Raw genomic sequence first — 13,430 nt, forward strand, 5'->3', positions numbered from 1 at the left:
GTCTGTACATAATAGAACATTGCATGCACAGACTTGAAGCTGAATATTCACGTTTTCTAAACACATCAAACATTCATAAATATTCTGATTCCCAAGAGCATTTTCTAATAAAGAAGGAAGAATGTTATTAAAACTACCAGCCCCAGTTCATGTTTGTAGCACACAGCACAGCATGGGCTGATGCCCAATGTGGTGTCTTCAGTGTGTTTTGAAGTATATTTTGAAGACAATGAAAAGGAAGGTAGCTGTAGAATGTTCTTGGATATGAGTTTTGTTCATCTCTGCCAAAATCACTGGGAAGGAAAGGTTGGGGAAGAAAGGCTGGAGTGACGGGAAGCGGGTCGGGCAGACATGGGAACCGGGAACTGCTGCTTCAAGCCAAACTACCTAGGAGGGGAAAGGAGGGAGCTGGTCCTCCAATGCCTTGGAATGCCACTCTACCCTCAACGAAGATTGCAGCCTACTCTACCCCATCTCTTAAAATGGGCTACATCAACCTTAATAAAGACTCTCCGGTTTGCAGCTAGGAACAAATTAAATATTCCCTAGGGGATATTAAATAATTGGGATTTTTATTTGGTTTGTTTTAATGGGCAGGGAAGACAGCGTTGAGTGGTTCTCCATTGCCTATCAAATAGAATCCAGGTTCTCCATCCGACCTGGCCTTGCCCTTCCTCTGCAGCTGCATTTCTCTTCTCCAGTCATGCACTTTGCCCCCAGTCCCCTGAGCCCTTGGGTTTCATAGACTCCCTGGGCCTTTCTGCCCTTGTATGTTTGTCACTATTCTGTATGCTTGAATGCCCTTGCCTCCCAGCTCTACATTTTCAACCCTTGCTCACCACCATGCAGATCCTGGCTGGGAAGGAGCCCTGCTCCATGTGCCCCTACTGCCTCCTGTGCCTTATTTGGAGCACACAGGCCATTGCCCTTCTACACTGAGCTACAGTGGGCAGAGATTGGGACAGATCTTGGATACCCACACATAACATAGCACCTTGCAGGTGAGACTTCCCGCTATGAATGTTCACAGCTCTCAGGCCCCAGGAAAGCCTTCCTCCTCTGCTCATTTTCCATTTAGGTAGAGCTGTTCTTAAGCTTCTGAACATTAACCAGAAACCTTGCAGCCCTTCCTCAGGCTTCTTCCTCAGGGCTGAACTCCTCAATGAGGGACCGTCAGACCTGCTGGCATGCCCTGCAATGGGGGTGCAGTTCTGACCCTGGGACTACAACGTTCCTATGGGGCTGGGGGCACAAGGGAACTTGGTAGATGAGACAGCAGGGTGTAAGTTATGAAGTGTAAAGCAATGCATACAAGTTGGTGAGCATCCCTGGTGGTGACTATGATTAGTCTCTGCAAATCCCTTTGTGGCATATGGAAGTCAGGACCACTGCAGGGAGATGGTGGGGAGTGTGGGGAAGTATAGGGGGAATTGACTGTGACAAATGCCAAGAGGCCCAAAACTCCTGGAGCCATGGATATTTCCTGTCCAGATGGAGGCCGTGACCCCAAAGGTCAAAGGGTAATTAACCACCTAGTCACCTTGTTGATGAAACAAAACCCACAATCCTGCAGAATCAAAACATGTCAAATACAGAGAGGCAAAGGTCGGCTGACAGGACAGACAAATTGCAGTATTTAGAATAGTGCAGTCAAGTGTTTGTGCAGTCTATTTCCAGTTCTAGCCTGTGGGGAAGGTAGGTGCGAGACGGGCTGAAAATTTGGCTTACCAGAAGTGGGGCAGACTTCAGCAGAGAAAGAGGCTCAGGGCTGTAGGTAAGAGCCATGCTCTTGTGGCCATTTATGTCCCAAACTTTGAACGTGTGGTCTGCTAGGAAAGGCAACCTGGGACTGCCCACAAAAGGGGTAATGGGACAGTGGAAGACTGAAGACAGGAGGATGGGTCCACCCACTAAGTTAAGTGCTGCACTTTTATTTTTCCCTTCACTTGTCAGTAGGCAGTGCCCACCAGTTTCCATGTAGGATGTGGTGCCAATGGAGACAAGATATTGAATTGGGTTTAGGCTTCTATCTGCTACCCCTCTACTGTTAAACCCTGGGCAAATCACTTTACTGCTCCCTGTCTCTTCTGATTCACTGGAATATAAAGACAAAGATAAGACACTTGCTTAAGAATTAGGCTAAAATCCAGAGGCTCTCCTGAATCAAGAAACTAATGAATGAGTGAGAGAACAAATGTCAGTCTGTCTCCCTGCCATTCTTAATCCTGTGTCCTCCTTCTCATCTCTGATGAAGACACAATGTGGGTTCCTGGTCCCTGGGAGGATGGCCATACCACAGGCTGCACCTCCACCCTTGTTGCATTTACCTCCCCTTCTCTCCTCTCAGGCCAATTGGGTCTTCTCATCTGGTCTTTATTAGCACACTGTTCCTTCCTTTAACTCTTGCACTGCCCCCTCTCTTGGACAGGCACCTCCATCCTCTGAGCCACCCAAGCTAACATGCACACTCTGCCTGAATCCTCTTTTTCTTCCATCTATCACCTTAGACATAATTGTCTGTTTCTTCCACTGACACATGAAAGGGGACATGAAAGTGTGAATGAATGAGGGAGTAAATAAATGAACAGATGCATGTCCAGTCTCCATTCTCTTTTGTTCCCAGGTGTAGCATGGGCTGGGCTTACAGGAGGCATCAGGGGCAATCTGGTGGTCAGTGGGATCTCTCCACCAGAGCCTTCCCATTTCCCTCCTTAGGCATAGACACGTTTTCCAGGCTCAAGGCCCTTAGCTCCAGGAGCACTCTAGGTTATGGCCAGTCCCTAAGACTATAGGAAAGATGTTCCATAGCTCTTCAGGGCCAACAAATAGATTGGGATTCCTGGTACCATATCTCAGGGTGCCCCCATAACACTCAGAGTCAGCTTCCTGGGGTTGCTCAGGGCTGGGACATTGCCCAGTACCCAGACATGGACAATAGCACAGGATGTGTGCAAATGGAGGTTCCTTTATCTGTGTCTTAGACTCATGGTTTCTTCTGTCCTTGCCCCACACACCCCACCACCACCAATTTAGTGGTATCTACGGTGGGCTCCAGCTTATGTAAGTAGCATCATGCACCCCAACGCCCTAGGGAAGCTCAGAACGAGCAGGTGGGCCAGTGAGGCTCAGGACACACAGCCCCCAACTCCTAGGGTGGGTGTGGTCAAACTCATTTCTTGTCATCTCTTGCCCCCTGGTGTGTGATCACAGTATTGCAGCTTTCCAGGGTCCTCCCTTGTGACCAATTCGGTTAACATTTCCTGACTACCTACTCCAGGTCAGACCCTAAACTGGACAGAATTTTATTCTCAAGCTTTAAGGTCAAACCTTGGTCAACTTTCTGATGACTCTTCCTTTTCTGTTCTCCTCAAGTAGCCCAGAGCCACGATCCATCATAAAATCATTTTCTTTCCTTTTTTTGCCTCTGTCACAATTGACTAATAAATTCCCAGCCTTGGATGAACTCAACTACGCCCTCTGTGTGTCTGCACTTATGCATCTCTGTGCTTTTAGAGGGAATCACACACATCAGCAGATTGTGTACCACTACAGGCTCATGATCTTCAGCCTCACCAAGGCATATCTCACTGCTCAGTAATTCTGTGTTAGGTGTCTTTCCAGTCCAATTATCAGAATGCTGATTTGCACTTTCCTCAAACTCCCCATGTCTTCCCATTTCCCTCCTGCTTGCTTTGTCAATACTCAATTTAGATATTAGAAGATGTGGAATAGAAATTCCCTCATCCTCTCATCACAAATCCCTCCTGTGCCATCCTCTGATTGAACTCAGCTTTCCTCAAGCTAAAATGAAGGAAGTATTCCTTCTCCTTTCTAAGACTGATGTCTTCATTTGCATTCTGGATCCCGTCCCATGCCACTTGCCCCTCCCTCCAGCGTCAGTGAATCCCCCCTTTCTACTTGACCAGTCCCATCACCATGGAAACTTGCTATATTTTCTGTCTTTACAAAAAAATCAATCCTTGACTCCCACATCCCTCTCCAGTAAGTGCCACATTTCTCTGTCCATGTTCGAAGAACTTGTCTGTATGTACTGTCTCCTCATCCTCTGTATTCCCAGTATACCCATCAAGTTCAGATTGTGTCCTTTTAGGAAGGCTCTCTCTCTCTCTCTCTCTCTCTCACCACACATGCACAGAGGAAAGGCCATATGAAGACACAGCAAGAAGGCAGCCATTTGCAAGCCAGGAACAGAGCCCTCACCGATAACCAAATTTGCAGACACCTTAACCATAGACTTTTAGCCACCAGAGCCAGGGGGAAATTAGATGCCTGTTGTTTATACCACCTAGTTTGTGGTACCTGGTTGTGGCAGCTTAAGCTGACTAATGCAGCCGCCTAGTCTGTGGTACTTTCTTAGGTGGCCCTAACAAACTAATACAACTGGGATCATCCTTAGCTACATCCTTTCTCCTGGACTCCAAAATTCCAATTAATGTTCACATTTTGTTGGCTGTGCCTTCAAAATCCATCTGGAATCCCTCTATTGCTCCCCATCCCCAAAGGTCTCATTATCATCTGTCACATGTATTGCTGGTAAAACTCTTAGCTAGTCTCCTTATTTCCATTCTTGCTCCTTATAGTGCATTCCCCACACAATATCACAGTGATCTTTACAAAGTATAAAGCTGATCATGTCATGCTCTTGCTTAAAACTCTCCAGTGCATTACATTATTATCAGAAAGAGGATCAGTCCCTCGAAAAGTCCTGTAGAGCCCCTCTCCAAACCATCTCCTCCTACTGCGCCCACCCTTGCTCACCATGTCCCAGCCACACTGGCCTCCTTTCTGGCCAGTGGACATTGAGCCCCAAACTCACATCAAATAACTGACTCTCTCTCTTTAGATCTCAGCTTAATTGTCACTTCTCAAAACAGGATCTTGCAATTGTGAGATCTGAAAATGGATTTTTTCCCATCTTATTTCCTGACTGGTTATTGTTGATTTGTAAGAAAGGTGCTGAGTTTTGTAAAATTGGCTTGATTCCATCTGCCTTGCTAAACACAGTTCTTAGTAAATAATCTTTAGCTTTCTAAGCAGCTAATCATATAATTTGTAAGTAATACACATTTTTGTAGTGGGGCATTTCCAATAGGTTTGCCTCTTGTTTCTTGTTGAAATCTTACGACATTATTTTAAGTAAGATTCCCTTCCTTGTCATAAGTGCTCCTAACAACACAGCACATCTCAATCTGTACTTATCTATTGTTGTGTCTAATAGATAAGTGAATACATGCACTTACACAGATTGAATGAGTAACTGTGTGGCTTCTGCCCTCCCCTCTGAACTGCAAGTATCATAAAGTGGGGATAGTGTTTGAGTCCAGGCAATAAGGTGGACAGTCATTAGAAGTCTATTTGAAAAAAAGAAGGAAGTAAATGAAGATGCTCTAATGGAAGCATGTAGTGGCTTGTTAAGTGAAGGGAAAAACTGACAACATGACCATTTCTATATGAAAGGGGAGTGTCAGCAGAAGTTTCTACCGGATCTCAACTCCAAATGGATGTTGCCAGGTAGAGAAGGGGGGTGCACATCACAGGGAGAGGAAGCAGCCATGGCAAAGGCCAAGGAGCTATGGAAGCCTTAGAAACTCCACCTCACTAGATGGGCTGCCACACTTGTGGGCCTCTGGATTTCCTGTTTCCTCCAACTCTAAAACCACAGGAAAACTAAAAAAAAAATTTGTGAATTTTATATATATATATGTGTGTATATATATATATATATATGTACATACACATACACACACACACACACATATATATAACAACTATGTGTGAAATGTTTTAAAATGTGCAGGATCTAATCTGTAAGAAGAATACTGGAAAACTTACCTAGGAATATTAAACAAGATATAGGAAAATATTAAGAACACGTAAAGCTTGATTGAAAAGATTTATATTGTAAAGATACCAGTTTTTCCCAATTTTAATCCAAAAATTTAATACCATTACAACCAAGATAGCAATGATATTTTTTGTTTTGTAACTTTATGAAACTATTCTAGAGGTTAGATAACAGAATAAATAAGCCATAATGAACAAGAAAATTGGAGGGAAACAAGCAGAAATGATTAGGGACAAAATGAGAGAAGGTAATTGATCCACTAGATAATAAAAGTTTTGTTAAAGCTACACTGGGATAGGAAAAGATGGGCTATAGCAGTGGACTATACCAGAAACAAAACTAATAACACACAAAAAAGAAATACCTGGTAAAACTAGTGCTTCCATCAGTGTGGAAGAATTGTGGCTCCAAAATATTTTTAAAGACAGATCTGAATGATGGCTCTCTGGTCAATAGGGAGGGGAGAAGATTCTTAAAGACTGAGGAAATACTAATTGCCCATATCAAAGAAACACTTAGAGAGCGGTTAATGGATATTAAGTCTCCTAAGCTACCCCTTCTCTCCAACAGTGGTGGAGAAATGACAGTTCCCAAACAGAATAAACACTTAGAAAAATACAGTTAATCCTTAACTTAAATATTAAGTCAAATTCAATTTCACACAGGGATTGAAAATTTCCATGTTATTTAATGAAAACATAAAAATGTATGTGAAAATAACAAATATTTTAAATGTCGGAAGTGGAGAAAACCAAAGCATTAAAGCAAAGGGAGAAAATGGTCAAATGTACAAGCAGGGCCTTGACAGCATTGTCCACGATGGTTAAAAAAAAAAAAAAAAGTAAATAGGTAAAGAAGTATTAGTTCAGCCATACTCTGTACTGCCTTGACAAAGAGAGATGACCATGAGATCACAAGTTATTGTTAAGGGGAAAAAAGCAGTTTATAATTCCATTGTGTGTGTGTGTGTGTGTGAAAAAAATGTATGTGAAAGAAAACATACAAGGGGATAGACAGGAAAGTGTTAAAGTATTCTCAACCAATCAGGGGATTATGGGTGAATTTCAACTTTCTATTTCATATATTTATGTTTTGCCTGAATATTTTATAACGTATACTTTATGAATTTTATAATTAGATAAAAAAAGGAAATTAAAAAACTTTTTATACTGTATGAACCAAATGATGTAAAATTGAATTTGTGTAATGAAAAATAAGGCAATATGTAAACATTTTAATAATGGCTTTCTCTTGCTGGTGTAATTGTGAGTGGTGATTTCCAAAATTGCCACCATGAGAGCACATTAATTTTAGAATCAGAACAAACCTATACATATGTAATTCCTATGCTACATGGTGTGCAATGATATGAGAAAAGCAGGAGGGAGGTGAGGCTACAGAAACGTACAAGACAGAAATGTTTCTGTCCTCATGGAATTAATAATCTGGTGGGGAAGACAGACCGATCACAAGGAAATATGAGTGAAAATGGGAAATATGAGAAAGCTGTCAGCGTGGCAAATGCTCTGTAGGAAACAAAACAGGAGCTTGAAGGGGATGAGCTATTTTGCAGAGTATCTCTGGGAAGGCTTCTTTGAAGATGTGACATCAGAACAAAGAGCTAAAGGACAAGCAGGAGCCAGCTATGGAAAATTTAAGGGAGAATCGTATAGCTAATCTTTACCACTCTTCCATGGTGATGTAGACACACTGAGCTTCTGTCAGATTCCTGTGTCCCTAGTTCCACAGGACAGTGCCTAATCAAAGATCAGATTACAGGCAACAAAAGGGGGTGGGTATTCTGTTACTGAGGAACCAATACCATACTAGAAACTATACCCTAAGGTAGGAGGGAGGCGTCTTAGTCCATTTGGGCTGCTATAACAAAACACCTTAGATTGGGTAACTTATAAACAGCACAAATTTATTGCTCACAGTTCTAGGGGCTAGAAAATCCAATATTAAGGCACCAGAGTGTCTGGTGAGGGCTCTCTTCAGATGGCTCTGTTTTCATGACCTGATCACCCCTTAAAGTCACACCTCTTAGAATTTTCACATTGTTAATCAGGCTTCAATATATGAATTTTGTGAGAGACATAAATATTCAGATCAAAGGAGGGGGCTAGGTGGAAAGTCCCATCCCTCACTAGAACCAGGGAAGTGGGTGAGAAATTGCTTCATGGCAGCCTTGCATAATAGAAAGGAGAGTTGAAAAGGGTTTTGTGACAGCTCATTACAAGACTTCCCATCTTCTAACATTCCTGGGAGGATCATCAGGCACTTTGCCAAGACTGGACTCAGGCTGTGGTTGAGCCTTGCTTCTGTGGCCTGTGTGAACTCTTTCCCTTGTGCTCCCTGTGCCTCATACATGTCAACCACACTTTTGCCCCAGGGCGTTTGCACTTGCCATTTCCTTTTACAAGAATACTCTTCTCCTGGCTGTCTACATAGCTATCACCCTTATTCTTTTAAATGCTGCTCAAATGTTACTTCTCAGTGAGTCCTTCCCTGACCAGCTGGGTTAAAACTACAATCCAGAAGCAGAGCAAGACAATGAAATAGAAAACTCCACTGATCATCCTCACAGCAGGAACACTGAATTTAACAACTGTCCACACAGAAAAAGCACCTTTATAATAACTGAAAATCAGGTGACCAATCACAGTTCCTGGTTTCATAAGAACCAAAAATCAGGCGAGCAATTATGCTCCCTAGTTTTAACTTGATATTACTGAAAGAGGCACTTAAGAGGGTAGGAATGACAGTCTTGAGTCACCAATACCACTTCTCCCCCATTCCCCTGGTAGAGACCAGTAGTCTGGCATGGAGAAAGAATCTCCAAACCTGGTGGAGGGAGAGTGCAGTGATTGTGAGATTTTACATTGGAACTCAGTGCTGCCTTGTCAAGTAGAAAGCAAGTGTCAAGTAGGCGCAGCTCAGCTGGTACCTATGTAAGGAACATTTAGAGCAGCCCTTGCCAAAGGGGAATCACTCATTCCAACAGTCAGATCCTGAGTTCTGGCAATCCCCACGACTCTGGGCTAACATGCTCTGGGGTTCTAAATAAACTTGAAAGGCAGTCTAAGCTACAAGGACTGAAATTCCTGGGCGAGGCCTGGTGCTGAACTGGGCCCAGAACTGGTGGACTTGGAGTGCACGTGACCTAGTGAGATACCAGCTGACATGGCCAAAAGAGTGCTTATGTTACACCTCCCCTAACCCCAGGCAGATCCAGGAGGAGAGGGAAGAGTAAAATGGGTTATACTATAGTATTTATAAGCCTCATGGTAACCTCAAATCAAAGAAATATACAACAGACACACAAAAAATAAAAATAAAAATAACTAAGAAATTAAAACATAACACCAGAGAAACTCATCTTCACTAATAGGAAGACAGAAAGGAAAAAAAAAGAAGGAAGACAAGACCACAAAACAACCAAAACACAAATAACAAAGTGGCAGGAATAAGTCCTTACTTATCAATAGTAACATAGAATGCAAACGGACTGAATTGTCCAATCAATAAAGAGATAAAAAGTTAATTATTTAAAGAGAAGCTGCCTCTACAACACTCCTGATGTCACAGAGGGTGATATATGTAGCAACAGAGGGACAGCCACAAGCCTAGGTCAAGAAATGATTCAGATGAGTTGGACTCTGAATGCAAGCAGGTTTACTTTAACCAATTTATTTTGTTTCTATTTTCCTTTTTATGTAAGCACCGGTGAAGTCTATGATAAAAATCAGTCTGATTAAGTGTAAAAGAACTCTTTCAACAGGCATATCATAACAAAAAATTCTATGTGCTATAAAAGCATTTTATTATGGCTTAATTGGAAGCCTAACTTAATCAGCAGATCATGTAATTGATGTCACCTTAAATTGGATGAAATCCGATCTATATTGTGCTGATTTACTAATGTAACTGTCTGTCTTCCCTTGCTGTAACATCCATGAAGACAGAATCTTCAGTCTGCTTGGTTCACTGATAGACTCTTAGCATGTAGAACATACCTGTGCATCGTGGGTGTTCAATAAATGTTTGTTACACATCTTGAAGAAAGAGAATTCCAGGCAAAGGGAACAGCAAGTGTAAACATCCTGAGGTGGGAACATGCTCATGGTGTTTCTGGAGTATCATGGTGATTTGAGCAGGGTGATAAAAGAAGGTTGTTATTTGACCTCTCAGGGTTTTTCTTTGGCATCTTCTCCTCTACAGTGTCCATTCCCAATGACCAGACGCTGGTGGCTGGTGGTAAGTATGATGCTTGGTGAATATTCAAGTAAAGAGAGTGGCTCCGGAAACTCAATCCCTTCTGGAAATCAGCATGATTCCCATCCCTTAACTCCAATAATAAGATTCAGGGGTGAGGAATGCATCTGGACTTGAGTTTAGAGCCCTCAAGTGTGGTTGATGACAGTTGTGTGGTAATGACATGTCGAGAGGTCTGGCCTAGGAAAGGAACATGCTCTCAGGGGTGGAGGTGGTAGCTACAGTGCCTACAGTGTCCAGGATGTGGCAGTAGGGAAAATGAGATGCACTGGGGCTGAGACCCATGGGAACTTGTCTACCTAAGCACTTTTTTCCTGGCTTAGGGTGTATGTGTAGGTTGGGACCCAGGGTGCGTGTGGGTGGGAGGATGGCAAAGTCATTGGTATTTTCAATATTTACACAGATCATCCTACTCTTTGGTCTCTTACTCCCTTGACCTACTCTCTACCAGTGTTCTTGCCCTGTTCTGTAACTCAGACATTTCCTCTACAGTCATCCTAAGAACTAGTTGACATCTATAATCACCCTCTATCCAGAACCTTCATTTCATGCATCCAGCTCTCCAACCACCAGCTCACTCCTTTTAGTATTACGACAGTCCTTTGACCTCTACAGCAACCCTCAAACCAAAGATTCTACTGTTTATTTCATTCTCCTTCACCAAACCCTGACTATGCCCTTACCTCCCTCCTTACCCAGCCTAAAATCCATGATCAATCATTACCATTTCTCCCTTGAATCCACACAAAACTACTCTGTCTCTCTATTATATCCATATACTAATCTGGCAAAATCCCAACCCTGATGAAATTCAACTCTACCTTCTCTAAATCTCCACCAGAACAATTGAATATGGTTGGAGAGAGCCATACACATATGCTGAGTAGTTTAATTTTAAAGTAATGGCCTTCAACCCTCAAGAGGGCCCTTCATGCAGCCCAGAGGGTTCTTTTCCAAGCTCTGTCATTGCCTCTCCTACCTACCTCCATCTATGTCTCTCCCTTCTGCATCACCATTTTTTCCCTCTTTACTGGCTCATTAGCATACAAACATGTTACTGCACTGGAATTTATCTCGTATTTTTAAAATACTTTTATCTTGTCCCCTTATATCCCTACCACCCCCGACCCCAGTTTCTCTGTTCTCCTTTACAGCAAAACTCCTTACAAGATTTGTCGATCATTGGGTACTCACCGTTTTCAGTCCTTTTCTACTCTTATCCCTCCACATTTTCCTGGAAATGCCCCTGTAAAGACTTTCATGACCTCCACACTGACAGACATGACACTCAGTTCTTTGTCGTCTTCTTACTTGTCCAGTCCATAGAATTGGAATAGCCGCTCACTGCCTCCTTCCCGATGTAGTTTCTGCCGTTGCCTACATGTCTTGCTGCGCCCCTCCTGCCTCACCCATCAGTCCTTTCTGGCTCACTTGCTGGCTTTTCCTCATCTAAATGTAGGACTGCCTGGGGCTTCATTCTGGGGCTGCTTTGCTTTCTCTACAATCACTATCTTGTGGATCCGATCCAGCCTCATGACTTCCAACACGAATGAAATTTTACTTACTCTCTCATTATATCTCCAGCCTTGATATTGCCCCTGAACTTCAGACTCGTCTATATAACCTATTCCACGACTGTTTTTCTTATCTCAGTTAAAGCGCCTCCATCCTTCCTGTTCCCCAGACTGAGAACCTTACTGCCATAATTGATTTCTGTCTCTGTCCTAGCCCAACTCCAAACTGGCATCAAACCTTAATGAGTCTTCCATAAAAATCTATCTAGAATATGCCTGCTTCTTATGACTTCCGTTGCATTGCCTGATGTAAAATAGAAATCAGATCGTGGTTACCCTTCACTCAGAATCCTCACTGTCTCTCCACATGATTCTGACTAGTAGCCAAAGTCCTGACAGTGGTCTACAGTGCCCCTCATGATCTCTCACTATCCCCATCTTATGTTGACCTAATTGCCTACCACCCTCTTCTCTGACTGGCTTCACTTCAGCACATCAGCCTCTTAGAACATGCTGAGTCTCTGCTCCCAGGGCTCTTGCACTTGTGAATTTCCTGACCTGGAATAAGATGGCCCCTTGCCTCTTTCAAATCTTGATTCAAATGCCATCTTCTCAGTGGGGCATTTCCTGACTACTTTATTCGAAATTGCTGCTTCACTTTTCTCCATGGCACCAATCACCATCCTGCATCCTGTATCTTTGACTTTTTTGTCTAATATCCATGAAGATAGGAGTTTTTATTTACTTTGTTGGCTTCTGTAATCCTAGATGCTAGAACAGTGCATAGCGCATAATATCACTAGATAAGTACTTCATGTAGGAGTTGGCTCAGTCTGTCTTAACAAAGTAAGTACTGTGGACTGGGTGGCTTGAAGGACAGAAATGTATTGTCTTCCAGTTCTGGAGGCTGGAAGTCTGGGATCAAAGTGTGGGTAGGGTCGGTTTCTCCTAAACCTCTCTTGGTAGCTTGTGGATGGCCACAGCACACTCTCCCTGTGTGTCCACATAGTCATCCCTGTGTACATGCCTCTGTTCCAATTTCCTCTTCTTATAAGGACTCTAGTCACCCTGGATTAAGGCTCAGCCTAATGACCCTATTTTACTTTAATAACCTCTTTAAAGGCCCTGTTTCCAAGTATGATCACATTATGGAGTACTGGAGATTAGGATTTCAATGTGAATTTGGAAAGGGACACTATTCAATCCGTAACACCTGATTAACTTCTTGATTGGGTTGCAGAGATGGAATGAATCTCTTAAAGGATAAGGATCAATATTTAGGCTCAGTCAGGACATAAAAGGATGGGGGCAGCAGGGCTCAGATAAAGAATTCTGGAATGGATGTGGAGAAATAGGAACACTTTTGTACTGCTGGTGGGAGCGTAAATTAGTTCAACCATTTGGAAGACAGTGTGGTAATTCCTCAAGGATCTAGAAATAGAAATTCCGTTTGATCCAGCAGTCCCATTGCTGGGTATATACCCAAAGGATTATAAATTGTTCTATTATAAAGACACATGCACACATATGTTCATTGTGGCACTGTTTACAAGAGCAAAGACCTGGAAGCAACCCAAATGCCCATTGATGATAGACTGGATAAAGAAAATGTGGCACATATACACCATGGAGTACTATGCAGCCATAAAAAGGACGAGTTCATGTCCTTTGTAGGGACGTGGATGAATCTGGAAACCATCATTCTCAGCAAACTGACACAAGAGCAGAAGATCAAACACTGCATGTTCTCACTCATATGTGGGTGTTGAACAATG

The sequence above is a fragment of the Sapajus apella genome, unplaced genomic scaffold (genome assembly GCF_009761245.1).
Source record: "Sapajus apella isolate SASKATOON/1434 unplaced genomic scaffold, GSC_monkey_1.0 scaffold142, whole genome shotgun sequence".
In the NCBI taxonomy this organism is placed as follows: domain Eukaryota; kingdom Metazoa; phylum Chordata; class Mammalia; order Primates; family Cebidae; genus Sapajus; species Sapajus apella.